The sequence below is a fragment of the Rhineura floridana genome, chromosome 12 (assembly GCF_030035675.1).
Source record: "Rhineura floridana isolate rRhiFlo1 chromosome 12, rRhiFlo1.hap2, whole genome shotgun sequence".
NCBI lineage: Eukaryota > Metazoa > Chordata > Lepidosauria > Squamata > Rhineuridae > Rhineura > Rhineura floridana.
Window position 1 is genome coordinate 38,462,082 of NC_084491.1, and position 21,501 is coordinate 38,483,582.

Sequence of the window (21,501 nt, forward strand, 5' to 3'; positions counted from 1 at the left end):
ACCGACTTGAAGGCAGTCCAGACAGAGGCATCACTCTGTCTGAAGAAGTTAACGGGATTGACTCAGCTCAGCATTTGCCACTGAATTTTCCCTAAAGCAAAATCTTGAGGATAATGTGTTCATTCCTGCTTTTTCAAAAATATCTGATGAATTCTGAGACAAGCCACAAAAAGGGAGAAGGAAGGGGGAGGAAGTTTTGGTAAGATTAATTAACATTTTCCAGAGGCAGAGATAGCCAAAGGCTGACATCCTTTTATGCACTTACCTGGGAGTAACTGAACTCCACAGAGCTTATTTCTAATTAGACACGCATAGGGCAACACCGTAAGAACATTTCGGTGCCTGAACCAGAAACCCCAAATGCCCCTACAGATGACAGTAAAATAGAATAAACTAATTAAATAATGAACCTAAGTAATTTATCATTTGCTGCCCATGAGTCCTTCCTTTCCCTAACCTAGAACTTACCCAGAACTTTGCCAAGCCTCTGACAAAGCCAGTATTGGTAGAACTAATACACACACACGTATGCCACCTTATGCTAATTGGTATCCTCTCTGGGTACTTGCCCTCAGACACGGGGACAGGGGGCAGGTTCTGTTCGGTGCTGGTATTGGTGACAGGGAAGCAGTTACCTGGACATAACTATAAACATAAACCAATTTAAAGTCGATTTATTGTGGCTTCCAAAATATTTATTTATTCCTTGCACTTACACACCGCCTTTCTGCCTAAGGCACCCAAAGTGGTTTACAATTTTAATATACTCAAACAAATAAATTATATATAAAGATGGCCTTGGGAGGGTGTTGGAGGGGACAGTGTGACCGGAGCAGGCCCTGATGTTATCTTTGCCTCCCTCTCTTCCTACATTATTGTTGTTGTTGTTGTTATTAATAGTTTAAATGTGGACATTAGCTTTAAATTTCAAATAAATTATGTCGATGTATTCTATATTCTTCTGATGTATTGCTTTTGTATATATTCATATATCTATGCCACACTTTAATATTTTGGTATTTTAATATTTATGTAATTATGCAGATATTGTAATTTTTTTTTCAATATAATAATAATTATAGGCGGTATCCACGTAATTCATTCCACCAGCGCAAGGATTTCCGCTTGCGCAATGGAATTTTACTCCTCTCTTCTTCCCCCCCACACTCTCTGAAGCCGTTCTGGTTTTCCCCCCAACCCTCTAGAGCAGATTTGGGGAGGGCACAGGGCACGTGTGGGGGGAGGAGAGGGGGAAAGTTCCAATGTGCAAGCAGAAATCCTTGCGCTGATGGAACAAGTCAAGTGGCTATCACACATTCTTATATGGTTTTATCATGTGTTCATATATGTTGTAAATCACTTTGATTTTTTTTAATGAATAGTGGTATATTCATTGTTTTATAAATAAATATGGGGAGGGGTTACATACACTAGCGGCCCATGTTGTTTCTCCAATATGACATCTGGTTTGGACATAGCTGTGGAGCAGAGCTTGGAAAAGTTACTTTTTTGAACTACAACTCCCATCAGCCCAATCCAGTGGCCATGCTGGCTCGGGCTGATGGGAGTTGTAGTTCAAAAAAGTAACTTTTCCAAGCTCTGCTGTGGAGCAGAAGAGATGAAGGAGCAAGCCAGGAGCTAGGGAACACAACACCATTCAATTTCATAAATGCAATGAAATGTGATTGTTGTGCATTTTATTATCAAGCTGTTAGTAACTGTGTGCACTTTCATTTTTAACTTCTATGGGGGGGGGGAGTTACACATTTTATCTGTTAGTACTGCCAGGTACTGACTGCTGGTTATATCATGGTCAATATCTGATTGCCTTGCAATTGTTTAGCATACCTGATTCTGGTTTATATATTTTAACTGATACTGACATGTTTTAATGATTGATTGTGTATTTTATAATGAATGTAATATGTTATAATATCCATAGTATCATAACTATGCCCTTGAGGCTGGTCTGGATGCTGCAGCTGGTGCAACATGGTGGAATGTGAAAACCATTGTGTTGAATAATATATTGCCAAAAAAAGCTCCATTTTCTTGGTGTGGGAAGAAGGAGAGAAATGCCACCTAGAAAGGAAATAGGTCCAAGCATCTCTTTCTGATTAGAGTAATTAGCACACACTTTCTTAAAGTGCCAAATCTCATAAAGTGGGTATAAAAGGAGCCATGCAGGTTACTGCTTAATCCTTTCTGATTTCTGCACAGTCTGGCCAAGTTTTCTTGCCTTGTAATCCAGTGCACAGAGTTGTTTCCTTACAGGACTTGGATCTTGCAGCTAATAACACAATGGAGCTGCAGTAAAACCTCTTCTGGTGTTATTTATTATTTATTATTATTTATTACTGGCATTTGTTAGTCGCTGTTTTTCAACAGTGGAACTCAAAGAGACTTACAACAAGAAAAAACGCAATAATTGAAATAACTTATAACAGGAGCAAACAATTGCAAAACAATTTCAAACAAAATAATACAACCATAATAAAAAAAAAATAGCAAATATTACAACAATACAAGAATTAATACCACACTATAAATATAATATAACATATAACAGGAGACCACGTTACACATCAAGTCAGTACTGCAAAAGTAAAAAAGAATTAAAGTGTTAGGCAAGGGGAAGTAATCTCCTGGAGACGACAGAGCACAGCATTAAGATATGCAAAATTAAGCAGTGGATTTGGGCTGGGACAAATCCTAAATGGCCTTTATCAATTACTTTTGTTGTTTGTTTGCCTTTGGCAATGTGTACAAAACTCTTAGGACATGCGATAACAATACTCCCATGCACAACTTTCATTTGCAATTCATATAGCATGTTATATTCTTCACCATTTTGCTCTCCTTGTCCTCACCTGGCTTTGTTACAGTAATTTCCGTGGTATAGATGGGAAACTGAGGCTGACAGCTGGTGGCCTGGTTCACACATAGTGCTAAGCTGTGGTTTATTTAAGCCATGGTTTCTTTAACAAACCACAAGTTAACCACAAGTCATCCCTCAAATTATCAAAGAAACTGTGGCTTGTTTCTCCAAAGTTTGGTTTGTTTGCCAGCTGCTCTTGCCTCATGCTTCTGAAGCTTGTTGAGCATCTGGTTGGTTGGCCAAAACAAACCTTGGTTGAGGAGGGTTGCTAGGTTCACACTTAACCCCAAGCCATAGTTAAAACAAACCAAGGTTTATAAGCAACAGTAAACCATGGCTTCAGATTGTGGTTGGTTGGCAGTAAACAAGCCATAGCTGCTGGGCAGAGTTCACACATAACCCTAAACCCTGGTTTAATAGACCATAGTTTAATAAACCATGGCTTGTGTTGAACCAAGCAACTGACTTGTACAAGAGCACTCAGCATTTCTGGTATTGAGCAGAAATTTTGAGTCAGGTCCATCCACAAGAGAAACAACTCGGTCTTGATTACCAGGATTTCCCAGAACTGCTTTGGGTTCAGGGGTAAGAAGGCAACAGCCACAGCTCTTTAATAAACATGAAGTTTTATGTCAAGACAGATCTGGAAATCTCCACTGGTCCTGTAGGCTGCAGTTATAGACCTGTATTACCCAGGAGTGAGCCTCATTTAACTTAATGGGACTTACTTCTGTATAGCACTGCACTCTTAGAAGTGTGTGTATTGTTTTATTATACATTTTTTCTCTGTCCAGCCTTTCTGCAAGCAATATACCCAAGCAGGCTCATAGATAAAGCAAAAGCAATAAATATATAATCAAACAAGCAATAAGACAACGAAATAAAAAGCAGCTTTTTCAAGCATTCTTTCACAAGAGAAGCAAAATGCACCCTGGAATAAAATGCAGTCTCAGGATGCACAGTGACAGAAAGGGGAGGGGAAAGTCCTCTTTGCTGCTCAGTCAGGCTGCTCTTTGCAATGTGATTTATGGGAGCTCTCTTATCGTCCATGGAAACAAGAACCCATTTCTTGGCAGGCTCCTGCATCCTTTTGGCCTGTCTCTGCAGAGCAGTTCTAAAATCCCCAACAGCTTCCTTAACTCACTTCAGAAGGGAAGGCCAGGGACACCACTGCGTTCTTCTGTGCTGCATCACAAGGCGTCCACCTGCCAGGCAACCCCTTAACCATCACCACATTCTCATCCTGAGCCTGCTGCCAAAAAGAGAAAAAGTGTTAGCTGCTATTGTTTTGTGGTTGCTGTGCCTGACATTTGATCCAGCTTCATCAGTCCAAAGGGACCAATCATGGGTACGCCTGCGGTTTCTGGAGTCTGTGGCCCATCTGTGGATGTGCTGGCCTCTAATTTAGAAAGCAGACATTTTTGAAATGAGAGATTAGGAATTCTAGAAAGCAAAAGGTGTTATAATGTGGCTGCACCTTATCATCCCCCCCACTTTTTCATCCAATGTATGCCAAAGTATGTGATGACAGGAGTACTCCTTTTCATGGACATCCATGCAAGGTGGACCCCCCCCCGATGCACCATAATCTCCACATCTCCCATTTTCATTAACAAAAGAGTAAGTTTCTAGCATTTGCAGAACCCGAGAAATGAGGCAAATGTCCAAGGGATGGGTAAAATCTGTCAGTTTTTGGACCTCTCATTTTCTCATATTTCTAATACTAAGTATTTCTCCACATTAGTTTGTGACATTAGTTTCAGACCATGGCATTCCCGATCTCTATGTATGGATGTGAAGTTGGACAGTGAAAAAAGCAGATAAGAGAAAAATCAACTCATTTGAAATGTGGTATTGGAGAAGAGCTTTGTGGATACCATGGACTGCAAAAAAGACAAATAATCGAGTGTCAGAACAAATTAAACCAGAACTCTCACTAGAAGCTAAAATGATGAAACTGAGGTTATCATACTTTGGATGCATAATGAGAAGACAGGATTCACTTGAAAAGACGACAATGCTGGGAAAAACAGAAGGGAGTAGAAAAAGAGGAAGGCCAAACAAGAGATAGATTGACTCCATAAAGGAAGCCACAGACCTGAACTTACATGATTTGAACAGGGTGGTTCATGACAGATGCTATTGGAGGCCACTGATTCATATAAGTGGCAATCGACTTGAAGGCATATAACAATTCACGGTTTTTTTAAAAAAGTCCTTGTGAAAATTCATCGGCATTTCAGGGTGAATTTCCCATGATATATACATTTTAATGCAATTTTGCCTAATATAAATATCTTTGCAAACTGTATTTCTTAATACAATGCATTTGTGCATATTAGTTTTGCTAATATATGCATTTCTATGCACATTTCATCCTAGTATATGCAGTTTTCTACGTATTACTTGGCATTGCCAAATTTGGGGATGTGTTTCGAAAGGTGTTTCTGTTTTGGTTCTTTTATTGTTTCAGAAAGTGTGAATTTGCAGAGCTTGGAAAAGTTACTTTTTTGAACTACAACTCCCACCAACACCAGCCAACATGGCCACTGGATTGGGCTAATGGGAGTTGTAGTTCAAAAAAGTAACTTTTCCAAGCTCTTAGGCAGGTCTACCTTTAAATGTGACCTGAACTGAATTTCCCCCCCATTCCTACAAAAAGGCACTATACCTTCTGTTATTTTTGTTTGTTTGTTTGGAGAAACTATCCTACTCTCCCTTTCAGTGTTTTACTTGCCCACCTGCCCGCCCACCCCTGAAAAAGGCCTATAGATGCCCATCTTCCTCTCCCCTCCTTCTTTATGGGGAAAGAGTGATGCATCTCATACCTATATCAGCCTCCACTCATAGGCAAACACTGTTGCATTGTTCCCTGCTTCCCCTGAATGGTAAGAAGCTCCAAGGGTAGCCTGACCTGGATTTGGTTTCCTTTCTGTGAGAGAGCACTAGAGAATTATTATGTTTGTGTGCCTGTGTAATGTGCAATCCTAGGCATGTCTACTCAGAAGAAAAGTCCTATTCAATAAGGCTTGCTCCCGGTGCATGGAATTGCAGCTGGTGTGTGTGTGTGTGTGTGTGTGTTGTATCTGCAATAGTTCCTTTATGCAAAACTATGCAAGCAGAACATAAGTGGAGACAAAGATCAGACCTATCAGGGAACTGATTGAATGCCCCACATAAATTCCCTAGAGTGAGGACAAGCAACTAGAGAGGGGAGGATCTGTCAATTTTGCTTCTCTCTGTTGAGAAACAGATTTTCCCAATCTTAAATGCAGTTGTTCAGCATTTTAGTGTGAATGTCTCCTAACAGACACACTTTTGTAGGCAGTTTTGACTAATGAGCCCATTTTTGCAAGCAATTTCTCCTAATATAGTGCATTTTGTATATTATTTATGCTGACATATTTCTTTTGATGCACACTTTCCCCTAATGTATGCATTTTTGTAAACATTGCTCACATGGAGAACTATATCACAAATTTAGGATAAGTGCAAATTTCGAAGGATGGCTGTGTGTCGGTTCTCATATTGTTCCGGAAAGTGCAAATTTGATAGAGTCGGCTTTAAATGCAAATGGAATCACATTTCTCCCCATCCCTACCGACAACTCGTGGGGCTTCCACTTGAGCTAATTCAAAACATTTTCTCTCCACTTCTATTGCCCACTCCACACTGTAGAAAGAGCTCCTTCTCCACATACTTTCACACACACCTTAACGTCAGGTCCCTTCCCTTAGCTGTGGAGGTGGAGGCTGCCTTCTTCCATTGATCTCTGTCTCCTTTAAAATACTCAAGAGATTTCGTCAACTCTCTCCTAACAATAAGCCCACAGGGACCATACTGTGCTATTTACAAGCATTGTCACTAGCTGCAAAATAGTCAGCCAGTCCTAACAATATGGGGGTTGTTTCTTTTCTTTTTGTTTTCAAAGTAATTGTCAGGTCGGTCTACTTATACACTAGCTCATTCAACACTCAAGGGTTGCCATACTTGGTGTGGTGCCTTTGTGACAGTCCCATGGGACGGGGACCGCTCTGCCATTGGGCAGAGTGAGGCAGCCATTTCAGGCAGCGGGTGCTGTGGTCTAACAGCAGGATGTTGGTGGACAGAGCTGTGTACATCATCTGGCCAGCCTTCCACCCCTAAGGTAGCCTGCAGGCCTGAGGTGCAGCGTTAAGGGTGCTGAGAGTAGATAGGAGGCACCATTCCCCTCATAATTCCCAGAATGGCTTAACAAAAAAAAAATATTTTTAAACATGTTTTGTTTTAATATATTTTTAAGGATGTTTTGTTGTAATATATTTTTAAAAGTCTGTTTTTATGATGTTTTAGAGTGTTTTTAGCGCTTTTGTTTGCCTCCATGGGCTCCTATTGGGAGGAAGGGCAGGATATAAATCTAATGAAAGATAATAATAAAATAATAACAACCAATCCCTTTTCCCAGGGAACGTATGGAATTGTAGCTCAGTGTGGGAACAGGGGTCTCCTAACAACTCTCAGCACCCTTAACAAACCACAGCTCCCAGGATTCTTTGGGGGAAACAATGGCAAAGTGGTATGAAACCATGGCTGTTTAAAGGGGTCTTAGGCTGTCTCCCTGCCCTGGGATATCAGAAACTGCTACATGTCAGGTTCTTTCACTTGGAGCACATTTTGCCTTACCAAAGAAGCTATATGTGGTTTGCTAAAAGCACTATATGTCGGAATCTCCTGAGCTAGGTGTATGCTAGCTCATTCTCTACTTTAATGGCAGCAGTTTTACCTATGGTGTTATTGTAACAGCCCCATAGCATGTCTGAAATTGCTTCATGTCAGGATCTCATACCTGGAACACTATCTTTCTCTCTGGAGAAGGCATAGACAAATACAATTGCTGGTTTTGGGGGAGGGGAAAAAGCTGTATGTCAGGGACCTCTGTTTATAGACTAGGGCTGCATACATACCATACATTTAAAGCACATTTAAAAGCACATTGGCTTCCCCCCAAGAATCCTGGGAACTGTAGTTTGTTAAGGGTGCTAGAAATTGTAGCTCTGCGAGAGGTAAACTACAGTTCCCAGGATGCTTGAGGGGGAAGCCATGTTCTTTTACATGCATGGTGTGTATGCAGCCCAATTTGTTCTATACTTCAGATGCCACAAAACAATGGAAAGGAGACTCTTGGGTAATTGCATGATTTTAAAATTGCCCTTCAATTATATTACTCCAGGCAGTTTATATATATATATATTTTTTTTTTTAATTAAAATGTAATAAAGTAAAAACCACAGAATCATAAAGCAACACAAAACAGTAAGCAGGTTTAGAACTGCATCTCAACAGCTTGGGACAATAAAATTAAAGACTCTTTGCCTGGTGCTAAAAGGACAAAAAGGTAGGGACCAAGCGGACTCCTCCGAGGAAAGCGTTTCGCAACTGGAGTGCCACCTCTGAGAAGGCTCTCTCGGTCACAACTTACTACAAGTCAGGATCACATTCAGGGCCGGCATTTGGGTCAGCTTAGTCGGGCAACTGCCGATGGCCTACACCCCGGCAGGGGGTCCAATGACAAGGCCCACCCTGCAGCTGTCCCTCCTCTCGCCATTGCAAGTACAGTAGGGCCCTGCTAATACGGCGGGTTAGGGACCAGGCCCCCGCCATAAAGCGGAAATCGCCATAAAGCGGGGCCCCATAGACTATAATGGGCCGCGTCGCGCGAAAATGACATCAAAATGATGTCAAAATGGCACGCGATGGAAAAAACCCGTCGTATTAGCGGAACAAGCGCTGTAAGAGCGGGGCCTTTCCCTAATTGAAAACCACTGCATGAATGAAGCGCCGTAAAGCGGAATGCCATAAAACGGGGCCCTACTGTAGCTTGCTTCCCTGCCTCTTGTTCCGGCCCAGATAACAGTGGTGGTGAGCAGCAGTGGCAGGAGATGCCACTGCCTGCTCTCTCACTGGCTCTCTGCCTAGCAAGTGATAGAAATGATGAAGGGGGAAAACAGCGGCGGGAGCAACAGCTGGTGAGAATGCAGTGAGGAAGAGGACTAACCAAAAGGTGGCTGGTGTTGGGGGTGTCTTACCCAAGGCCCCCCAAAACCCAGAGCCCTGAACAAAATGCCTTTCTAGTCCACTTGCAGCAAAATATGATTGCTTTTTGAAAACAACCTTGCTTTGGTGAAAGGAAAGTCAGACTGTTCATCCAGCTCAGTTCTGTCTACACTGACTGGCAGTGGCCCTCGGGGGTTTCAGACAGCGGGCATTCCCATCCCTACCTGGAGTATCGGGGACTGAACCTAGGTCTTTCTGCATGCAAAGCAGGTGCTCTACCACTAATTTTTTTAGGACACCTTACCAGTAGAGAGGTTCATTCTTCCTTTGGAGGCTAGGGAGGAAGGCGAAACAAATTATAAGGTGACCTTGTCTCAGTCTCACAGGTTGTTTGAAACAGCGATATGTCAGGTTTTCCTACCTGGAACGCTCTTTGCCTCTGTGGTCCAGGCCTTTCAAAATAAGGCAGCCACTTTTCAGATACACTTCCGCAACAGGATTTACTGCCTAGTGATGGGGAAGAAATTAAATCCAGTTAATTCACACTTTCTGAAACCATATGCAACCCAAAACACAGACATCCTTGGAAATTTACATTTATCCAGATTTTGCAATGCAGTTCTTTTGCAAAGTGATGTGTACAAAAATGCATATATTAGGGGAAAGTGTGCACAGAATGCATTATATTAGGGGAAACTGCTTTGCAAAAATGTGCACATTAGGTACCATTGCAAACAAACATATTAGGAGAAATTGTCACTAAAACGCTGACAAATTTTCATGAGGATTTTTTTTTTTAAGGCAAACTGATGTGGAAATGCAGAGAACTGAATTCAAGATTGGGAAAATGAGAAACCGGGAGAAAATGAAATTGACATCCCTGCTGCTGCTCCATTAGGAGCGACAATGTCCACAATGAGAGAGCCCTAAATGTTTTTAGGGGGCATACTGATTCTGTCATTTGCTGAGCAGAGCGAGCAAGAGGGGATCAATATCTCCCCCTTTCCTTCTAAGAGACTGAAACAGAACTACTGGCAGGCAGTTGCTGTGCAGAGAGAGAAATGTAGTTCTGCCATAATCTCGAAGGGATATGCAATCTATCTCTGAGGCAGAAAGATTGCACTGTGTCTTCCCGACTCTCTAAATTGCTTCCATCAGTTCTGCATGAGCAGATTGTGGGTGATTCTTGTTTTTTAGTTTTAGTTTTTATTTTATGTATCAACACAAACATAGAACGAAGACATAACCAAGGCTATTCCGGGGTGTTATATTAGTAGGGCCAAAAAAGAAGAGTATGTTATGCCATCCTTATATCTTGCACAGAAGCAGGTAAAGAAGTATAGATCTCAGTATCAGCAGAATATGAAAGAAATTCCCACCGTATTACATAGAAGCACTCCGGATCCTCAGATCAATTGCGAGTGGTTCTGAAGAATCTTGAGCTCCTATAGGATGTGCATATTTCTGCCCAAAGTGCCTCTGCTACACAAGAGGTTTTAACTAGGGGTGGGGGAGAAATTCAGTTCAGTTCGCATTTAATGCCGAATCTATCACATTCACAGTTTCCGAAACAATATGAGAACTGAAACACAGCTATTCTTTCAAATTAACACTTCTCTGAATTTTGCGACGCAGTTCTCCAACCAAGCAATGTTTACAAAAATGCATATATTAGGGGCAAGTGTGCACATAATGAATATGTTGGTGAAAATAACATACAAAAATGCATTCTATTAGGATAAATTGCATGTAAAATGTGTACATGAGTCACAACTGCATACAAAAATGTATTTATTAGGAGAAATTCACACAAAAATGCTGAAGAATTTTCATGAGGATTTAAAAAAAAATCACAAATTGCCGCAGAAATGTGGAGAACCGAATTTAAGATTAGAAAAATGAGAAATTGAGAGAACTGAAGCGGTCAAATTGTCAAATACCAGTTGTTAGAAACCACAGATGGAGAGAGTGCTCTTTGCACTCAGGTCCTGCTTGTGGGCTTCCCATGGGCAACTGGTTGACCACGATGAGGACAAGATGCTGGACTAGATGAGCCATTGGCCTGATCCAGCAGACTCTTCTTATGTTCTGATGTTTTTATGACAAATCATTCCATCCCTAGTTTAAACATACAAGAAGTGTAATTGTTAGGAAAGGGTCGGGCCAGTGGAGCATAATAATGAAAAGTCACATGCCAAAGTCTCTTCCTGCCTTACCAATGGCTGTGCTTCATGAAACATGGCCAGATTGCTCCCCCATCAACAGCTGCCAACTGTCTGTGAAGAGGAGCTGCAAGAAATGTTACCTGTGAAATATGGTGCTTTAAAATTGCACTATTACAATAAGGAGCATGGGAGAAGGATAATGATGAAATAATATGCAGTCAAGGATGCTTCTTTTCTAACTCGCTGCTATGCATACAGAAGCCAGCTCTGAATCAGAAATCCAGTGCCAAACATAAGTCCCTAATCTTGGCAACAATTTTTGTTTTCAAGGAAATATGTTTCTAGTCCTCATTCTTTTACAAACTTTTTTTTAAAGGCACTGATAATTACAAAGGAAGAACAGCAGTATGTGGGTACCACAAGACATTTATTTAAACACAAGCAAAGACATCAGGAGCAGAACCAAATGAGGCTACCTTGGAGGAAGACTCCACTGCCAGCCCTAGCACATACTGGATGCAAGTGGAGTTGGCATACCCTGAGGGACACCCTGAAGTCAGCACCCTGGGACACATCTATCCAGGAAGTCTGCAGAGTTATTCAGTGCCCCCCAAATGGGCACAAATACCAGCTCCAAACCTGCCATCCTCACCCCAGGAGAAGAGACGGATCTGGCCCTGAGCAGCTCTAGGAAGAGGTGAGGCCAGCTGGCCCTGTAAGATCTGTCAATCCCTAGCTGTTTGGTGCTAGGGCAACAGCTCCATGAAGCTGCTCCTTACTAAGCCTTGCTTGGCTGGAACAGGACACCCTGTTGATTCTCCAGGAAGCTCAATTTCCTGGCTGTTGCTGGAGCAACATCTCCTCCTGTACAGTTCCTTTTGCTGCACCCTAACTTCTTTGCTGGACAGCTCCCCTGCTGGTTTTGGTGCACCTTGTTTTGGATCCATTTATGCTCTGCTGCACAACTCTACATGTTTGCTGGATTTCTTGGCACAAGTCATAGGAACATCAGACAGTCTTCACAAATGCCATCCTAGTATATCATAGTCTTTGAGAGCATACTGGCTGTACAATATGTTATAAGAGCAGGTGGAGGGCAGTGCTGCGGTCCAAAACTCACTACAGTTGTGAACTCACTTAGGCTTCCTTAGGCAAGCCACGATTCTGTCAGCCTCAGCCCTTCAGCCTGCATTATTGGGATAATAGTGCAGACCTACCTTGCAGGATTGTTGTAAGGATTGTTGAAGTTAGTTCTGTGAAGTGTTTCGTACACACAGAAGGATTATATTATCATGCATTCCAGATACCTCCAGTCCAAAACACCCCTTATTTCTGAGAACTGAATTTGGAAACCCTGAGGTAGTAGTGGAGAAATTCCAGCCCACCAGTGTAATTAGACCTACTAGACTTTAGAGGTTGTGTAGGGCTAACCACACCCACCTTCCCAGGCCTGAAGGCATATATGACGTCAGGAGCGGGAAAGTTCAAGACATAGCTTGAAACTTCAAGGAAGGAAGAATCAGGGTTGCTCTCATAGTTCACTCCCAATTCTTCCTTTCCGGCCAAAAGTCAGCATTTTTAAAATTTGGCACCTTTTTTAAAAAAACAACCCTGCAGTAAGGATGGGAGAGAAATTCAATTCAGTTTGCATTTAAAGGCAAAATTATCTAATTTGCCATTTCTGAAACAATTCAAGAACCAAAACACAGCCATCTTTCAAAATTTGCATGTCTCTGAATGTGTGTCAAGTAATGTGTGCAGAAATGCATATATTTGAGGAAAATGTGTATTAAAATGCATATGTGAGCAAAAATAGCATTAAAAAGGCATTACATTAGGCTAAATTGCTTTACCAAAAATGTGTATATTGGGCAAAATTGCATAGAAAAATGCGTACATTTGGAGAAATTTACTCTAAAAATGCTGATGAATTTTCACGAGGGCCTCTTTTTAAAAAATGCACACGCTTATGTGGAAATGTGGAGAACTGAATTTAAGACTGGAGACATGAAAAAGGCAGAAAAATGAAAATGGATAGTTTACCCCACCCTGTAGCACCAACTTTTGGCTGCAAAGGAAGAATCAGGACCACATGTTGAGGGAGATCCTGATTCTTCCTTTGCCGCACTGGCTTGAATTCAAAAGAATTCAAGTTGCATCTGTTACGGAGATAGTATATGAAATTACACATTGTATACAAGGTAATAGTCCTCACTTGCCACCAGCTGAGTCGTGGACCTCAAAGGGTGAGTCTCACAAAGGGAGTTGCAAGATTTTGAATCATGGCAATGCTTCATGCATTCATCAGGAACTAGAATACATGAATTGTGCAACATAACCTCCCTCCCCCTTCCCTGATGTAATCATCTACAGACACGTAACTTTGATTTAAAGGTTGCCTTGCCCTGGCAGCAGCTCTGTCTCTTCCAGACCGTAATAAACTTGCTTGTTTTTTCAATAATTCCATTTTCTCTTCCTCCAAATAACCAGGACACTCGTGCATGTGAAGCATTAATTAGCTACAGCTCTCCCTGACTTGAGAACCGAACAGTGCCGAGTTACTAAGGAACTGCGGCATATCGGGTTGATCACAGCTGCCTGGGAGGTTAAGTGACTTCAAGTCTGCAGGCGGTCCCAGGGAGGCACAGCAGGAGGGCCAGTGCCTAAACAGGCATGGCTTCGATGGCACTCCTCATCAGGTGATAGGAGTTGGGCTGAGGAAGTTGATCATCAAAGGGGAACCCTCCAAGCCAGAGATGTGGGGGAACCCTATTCAGCCAGAGGGCCACACTCCCCTCTGGACAACCTTCCAAGGACCATATTCCGGTGGTGGTCAGGGCCAGAGGCAAAAATGGGCGAAGCAACAAATGTAAATGTTATCTTTGTACAGTAGTTTCTATGGACATTCACACCCCCTTCTCTATCCTCCATCTAGGCAAGCGAGAGGCATGGCCAGAGAAAAATATTTGGGGCTAGTGAGGGTGTGGCCTAGAGAGCGTTCCAAGGGCCAGACAGAGAGGCCTGAAGTTCCCCACCCCTGTTAAGAGGGATACGCCTCATCCCAGAGATTATATATTCCTCAATGTTTGCTACTGAGCAATCACCCTCCTTAGTAACAATTCTCATCTTTCCTTACCATCACCTATGCTCTTCAGGCCATTCTCTCCATGGCTGTTACCCATCACTGCATGTTGTAAATGTAAAATTTTACCTTTAGATTCAGCGTTTGATGCTCTGGACACATTGGGGTCTCTTTGTTGTTTTGACAAAGAGCACACGTGACTTCCATGTCCCTTGCAGCCATCAAATGATTAAATATCATTGCACGCTAGCAATCAGATAAGGTCGCCTGCTATTGCGTGCCAAGCGTCCAACAGAAAACACCAAGGAGTATCAACTCTATCAACGAGGCCACGTTTTTCAAGAAGGAAGTTTGAAGGACTGAAGTCAATTATGGTGACCAGAGAGGAATTCCTATTTACTGATTGAGTTTATTTATTGAATTTATATCCCGCCCTTCCTCCTGAAAGAGCCATGGGGTGGCATTTCTAGGCCTTGTTGACAAATGACAAACTACTGGATCCAGTTGATATCCATTCCAGAGTTATTTAAAACTGATTATTGGCTTTTTTAAACTATTATTATTATTATTATTATTAATTACATTTATACCCCGCCTTTCTCTAATGTAACTTGTCTCTAAGACCAGCTTGTCCCCTATGCCAAACAACTGGCAAGCATCCAATGCAGAACCAATTTTTCACAAGAGATCCGAGGGTGGGGGTGGAGGATCCAGGTAATTACAGGTCAGTTAGTTTAATCTTGTCCTCCACCTGGTAGGGATGCTCAGTTTTGGTTTCTCTTAGTTTTTCATTTTTCCACTCTTCACATTTCCACATCAGTTTGTGATTTTTTTAAAAAAGAAGTTATAAAGATTTATCAGCATTTTAGTGCTAATTTCCCCTAATATAATGCATTTTTGTATGTTAGTTTTCAACAGTATGTGCATATTTATTCATATTATACTCAGATATGTGCATTTTTGTATATCTTACTTGGCTGGAGAATTGCACTGCAAAATTGAGAGTATTTCAAAGAGAGGCTGCGTTTTGGTTCCCAAATTGTTCTGGAGAGTGCAAACTAGTTCACTTTGCCTCTAAATGTGAACAGAATGGAATTTCATCCCCACCTCTACTGGCTGGCTAAGGGGAGAGGATGAGTTAAGCCTGCAGGATTTGGGATTCAGAATGGGAAAGGCATGGAGAGGAGGGATGGAAGGATAAGTCCATTTCACTTTTCTCCATTCCTCATTTTTCCAATCTTAAATTCAGTTCTCCATATTTCTGCAGCAACTTGAGAATTTTTTTTTTAAATCCTCATGAAAATTCTTCAGTATTTTAGTGCACATTTCTCCTAATAAATACATTTTATGTGCAGTTTTGGCTACTGCACACATTTTTGCAAGCAATTTACCCTAATATAATGCACTGATGTATGTTACTTTCACCAACGCATTCATTTTGGGCATACTTTCCCCTAATATATTCATTTTTGTAAGTGTTGTATGGTTGGCAAATGACATTGCAAAATTTGAATAAGTGCAAATTTTGAAGGATGGCTGTATTTCGGTTTGCATATTGTTCTGGAAAGTATGGATTTGATAGATTTGGCTTTAAACGCGAGCTGAATTGAATTTCTTGCTCATCCCTAATGGAGAGTAACAGAAGGCTGAGTTGCTCTCTGGAAGGATCCTATGGCAATGATATGTACTTATTTTTATCTGGAAGCCGCCTTGAGTTCCAGTTTGGAAAAAGGGCGGGGTATAAATAAAGATAATAATAATAATATTAATAATGGTCTACCTAAAAACTTAATGGAGGAGCAGTATCTGCCAGAGTGGTAATGCTGCAAGCAGCTACCTCATGCTTAAATCATATGTTTTGGGGGGGAAACGTACATATCACAAAATGCTATAAACCTCCTGTGACCTCTTCCCAAAGTAGTACACAGTGGAACCCCTGAAACCTCTCTCTGTTTGGAAATCTGTGTGTGTGTAGAACAACAAAAAATATTCAGTGACTAGCTGGCAAAGGTATTCCAAGTATATCTGCAATATTACTCAGCAGCGAAATTCACAAGAGGAGAATTTTTGGCCCTGTTACTGGTCATCACCTTCAAGCGGCTGACTTAAACGCTGAACAATGTTCAGTTTAAAACCAAAGCAGCTTGCATTCCATTTTCATAAAACCTGTCTGATATTTTCAAATGCTCTTTCTCCAGAAAAATTAGTCTTCAGCTGGACAGAGAGTAATGCTCGTTGCAAAGGAGACCCTAGAGGCAATACGCTTTTGGATGCAATTTAGTGATTACCACATTATTCACCAGAGACAAAGGGACATTTTTTACAAACAGGAGGGGGCTTCCTACTTCCCCTTCCGCACCACAAGGGGGAAAAACCTGAGGGTTGTCACCTGATTAAATAATCATGTAACGCAGCTGTTCTAAATCAGTTTACTCAAAGATAAATCCCCCCGGGCTTAATGGCGCTTACTTCTTAGTAAGTGTGTTTAGGTGTACAGCTGTAGTCAATCAGGCATTCCACTTTTAATATATGAAATCTGTGTAAGAGGAAAATGCTTATAAAGAAAAAATATGATATTCATTTTTAGATGATGCACACACCTTGAACGTTACCATCTTAAAAGACACATTCCCTTTCTTCCATGTCAGAAAAGGGAGAATGCCTCTTTTTAAAATGCTAAAACCCATTGTTTTTCTAAGTCGCTTTCTAAGGTTTTTGTGTTGCATGTTTTTAAATCTGTCATCTGATTAGTTAGGGTCACCAACCTACAGGCTTCTCATTGATTAATTCCAGCCTATTGCAATTCATACCTTTGGACAGAAGACTACACTGCAGCCAAACACACAAACACAAGTCAGAGGTTTGTACCCACACATGCACACACACCCCTCTCTGTCCTGGGTCCAGGCAAGCTACAGGCATTAGCACAGTTCCAGGGCACATTCCAGCTAGGAACAAAAACTCAGTGAGGGCATGGAGAAGGTCTGGGGAAGGGTGTGTCCTGAGAAAGGGAATATATAGGAATATAGGAGAGTCGAAGGTCCAGATACAGAGACCTGCAGTGCTGCATTTGGCCTCTGAGTCGGAGCTTCTCCATCCCTGATCCAAAAGAATAACGTTTTCACCTGGGCAAGAAGCAGTTGCTCTTACCACTTCTTCTCACTGTAATTTCTGGAGCCCCCCCTCCAAAAATAAATTACTTGGGCATTGTTTACAGCGCACCCTAAGTATTCTAGCCCATGTTCTCAAGAAAATCCAGAGTAATTCCCTTTATACAGCTCTGAATATATTTGCTCATAAACCAACAAGATGGTAGTGCTAAATTCCTATGCCTGCTCTGTTTTTTCTGTCTGCTCCTTAAGGGCTGCTGCGCCCGCATTTTAACTGTCCCATCCCCCATCCCTCCAGTCTTGACTGTGCTGATGCATTTAGGGTCCCTCCGGATTATTGTTTTATTGCGGGTGTATTCTGCGACAACTTCTTGACACAATACTAGTGCATTCGTGATGGATTTATTCTGGTTTTGTTTGTGCTAAGATGCTTGTCCAACGCTACCTTATTATTGATGTCCAGAGGGTGCTATGGCACAATGAAAGCAAGACAAAAATAAACCAGAAAATTTGTAATATGAAAACCTACAGGATTTCTGCAGGAAGTTACTGGAGATGCACTTGATGGAAATGAAGCAGGGTGAATGCCACCCCAGACCTTTGGCAGGTGCAAACAATATTGAAAGTGGGATGGCATGTGACCTGCCCAATTGCATGATGAGCACAAATAATAACGAATGCACAATAAAAAGGATGTCTGGAGGATTCTTAGACCTGTTCTCCTCCCTCTCCCTCTCTCTCTCTCTTTCATTCTTCACCTGCTTCTCCAAAACGTGATCACTGCATAGCTGGTGCAACTGGTTTGCCACCCAGTTGTGTCACACCCTCCAACTGAAGACTAATGAGCTATGTGATTGATTGATTTTTTTTATTATTGACAGGTGTATCCTACCCTTCAATCAATGATTTATTTATTTATTTATTAAATTTATTAGTCGCCCATCTGGCTGGTTGTCCAGCCACTCTGGGCGACGTACAAGATAAAAAACAATACATTAAAACGTTAAAATTTAAAACCATAACAGTAAAAACCTAACCCACCCCAAAAGCCTGCCTGAAGAGCCAGGTCTTCAAGGCCCGGCGGAAGCTCATCCCTAGGCCAGCCTTTCCCAACCAGTATGCCTCCAGATGTTGTTGGACCACAACTCCCATCAGCCACAGCCAGCATTGCCAATGGTCAGGAAAAATGGGAATTGTGGTCCAACAACTTCTGGAGGCACACTGGTTGGGAAAGGCTGGCCCAGGCAGTTCACAACAAACTCATGCAATGAAATTCAAACCCACTGAGATGAAAATAAACAACAACAAACCAGTGTTTTAAAGGCAGTGGATTAAAGGAGTCAAGAGTCAATGTTTTAAAAGCCTGAGGACAGGGAAGGGTTTTGCCTGGTGCCTAAAATATAGCCAAGTGGAGGGCAGACTATGCTTTCTGGGGCTGGAATTAGATAGACTGGATGCCACAATCAAGATGGGCATTGGGGAAGGGCCGTAGCTCAGTGGCAAAGCATCTGCTTTGCATGCAGAAGGTCCCAGGTTCAGTCCCTGGCATCTCCAGGTAGAGCTGGGAGAGACCTCTACCTGAAACCCTGCAGAGCTGCTGCCAGTCAGTGTAGACAAAGCTGACCTAGATGGACCAATAGTCTGAGTTAGTACAAGACAGCTTCCTATGTTTCTATGTTCCTAAGCCCTCCTCTCTGATCACTGGAAGGTGCTACTTAACCCTATCTTACTGGTAACTTGGCAGGCCATAATTTATGGCAAGGGGCAGTACTTCTGCCTGAAGCTACCCACATGTTCTCCAGGTATGCCCACCTCCAGAAGAGTGGCAGGTGGCAACCAGGGAAAGGGTCTTGTCAGTGGTAGCACCTTGTTCTTAGAAAGATCTCCACCAAAGAGGCTCACCCAGGACCAAATCTCATGTCTTTTATGTGCCTGGTGAAGACGTTTTCCCCTCCCCACCCCCAGACCTTCAAATTTTACATTTTAGTTCCCAGATGTTTTTAGGCTGTTTCTAGTCATCATTTTGTAATTTTTAAACTTTATATAGATATAGATACATGCGTGCGTACGTGCACGCACACAGAGAGAGAGAGCTTTAATTGTTAATATGTAACCACCCTGGCAAATCACAAGTTATGCAATGCCCATTTAAACCAAAACCTCCAAGCCATTTATTCTTGGGTAAACACAGACACAGATCTAAGGAACTGTGCAGTTAATTACATGCACTTGAAAGCCTTTGGATTTGTGCTTCTGGAACATATAAGCGTGCACGCTCACTCCCTCCAACATTTTGCAGTAAAAATAGGGATGCACTTCTAATGACACTGTTATCATATCAAAATCACTACCTGATTTCTTTCCACCCTATACACATTGCTGAGATCTCTACTCACCTCTTATATCCTGTATTGATTTACCCTGCAATAACCTCTCATACCCTATTTTAAATGCCAAGAAGACATGTTTTCTTTAGATTATCACCTACTACTACTACTACTAACAACAACAGCAACATTAACAATAATAATAATAATAGCATAAGATCAAAAACAGTCCACAGCGGCTACAGGGTGTAAAATGGCTGGTTATGTACAGCAATGTGGCACCTTAGTGCAGGAACTCAGATTTAAATTCTAGAGAGCTTGGGAAGGAAACTGAGCCCTGAAGTAAGAATATCACTGCTTACACTTGAGATGGAAGGATCTGTCAATTTAGGTTGTCACAATTTCTCTTTTTCCAGTCTTAAATTTGGTTCTCCACATTTCTGCAGCAATTTGCAATTTTTAAAAAATGCTCATGAAAATTCTTCATTATATTAGTGGGAATTTCTCCTAATACACACATTTTTATACAGTTTTGACTTACACATTTTTGCAAGCAATTTCTCCTAATACAATGCATATTTGTATTTTATTTTCATGAATATGTTCATTTATATGCACACTTTCCCCTAATATTTGTACTTCCGTCAACATCATTTGGAGAATTACATCACAAAATTCTGATAAATGTGAAGTTCAAAGGATGGCTATGTTTCAGTTCTCATATTGTTTTTAATATTGTTATATTTATTTAAAGAAATAAATGAATTGTTTTGGAAAGTGTGAATTTGATCAATTCAGCTCTAAATGCAGTCTGAATGTAATTTCTCCCCCGTCCCTCCACATTATTTATTTATTTATTATTTGATTTATATCCTGCCCTTCCTCCCAGCAGGAGCCCAGGGCGGCATGGCAAACTTTGGAACAAAGCATTCTCAAAAAAAGCCCACCCCACCCCAAATAAGGGACAAAGATTTTCCCAGCAGGTTGAGAACAAAAAAATAAAGAACTGTCTCTGTTAAATATGGACACTTGGTGCACATGCATACACACATACCTGTCACTACATGGCAAACTGTTTTTTGAAACTTTGGGGAGTTTCAAAAGCAATGGTGTTGACAGGGTGTCCAGGTGGCCTCCTTTGGGGTGGACAGTCCTCTGTTTGAAGGTGTCTCCGGTCCAAGTCCAATTTAAGGATAAACAAACCCTAAGAAGGGAGAGAAGGAGGAGCCTTGAAAATGCCCATCAACACTGACCACTGTAGCACCTGGACAGCATCAAACTAAGCAGGAACACAGATCACCTGATCATAGTCTTCCCCATTAGGGTGAGATATATTGCATTACTATTTAAATTACAGTAAATATTTCTAAATGTGCATCTATACATATAATCTGCATATGCACATTTTATGCAAATCTCTTTCACGGTGATGCATTTCCCCCCCAGTGGCTACATGGCTGCCATTGGTGGCCTATCACTCAAGGAAAATCAAACTTGCATGCCTGAAGAATCTGATCTGGCCAGTCATCATGCAGCCTGATCCTCAGCATGATTACTCATAAGCACGTTTGTTCCCCACCTCATCCCAATCTTGGATTCAATAGCATTTACTCCCAAGTTAAGTGTGCCTAGAATTACGGCCGTAAAAAAACGGTTCTCCTCGACGTGATCTGGATATTTCTGCGAATTGACATACCGTCGGTGAAAGTGCAGATGTGACTTGCACTCTGCGATGTTGCAAGTAGCAAAGTAAACACACATGGCTTCTCTCTTGGGCTGGGAAGTGGCCTTCATTTGCTTTTCTTTTGCCAAAACATGAAAGCGTTTAATAATTAAATGAGCCTACCACTCACTCAGCAATGCCAGCATGTACACAGATAATGTCAACTGTGAACAGCAGACAGAA

The 21,501-nt window shown here is 41.6% G+C and overlaps 1 long non-coding RNA gene across 1 annotated transcript; it reads right to left on the reverse strand.

Annotated features, from left to right (window-relative positions):
- Nucleotides 1-2,540: 2,540 nt before the first annotated feature.
- On the reverse strand, nt 2,541-21,254 carry LOC133368503 (uncharacterized). The gene is made up of 4 exons (XR_009758658.1): nt 21,175-21,254; nt 20,650-20,799; nt 9,333-9,418; nt 2,541-4,130 (listed from the first exon to the last, which is right to left on the reverse strand). It is a non-coding gene; the product is annotated as an uncharacterized LOC133368503 (long non-coding RNA).
- Nucleotides 21,255-21,501: the final 247 nt, after the last annotated feature.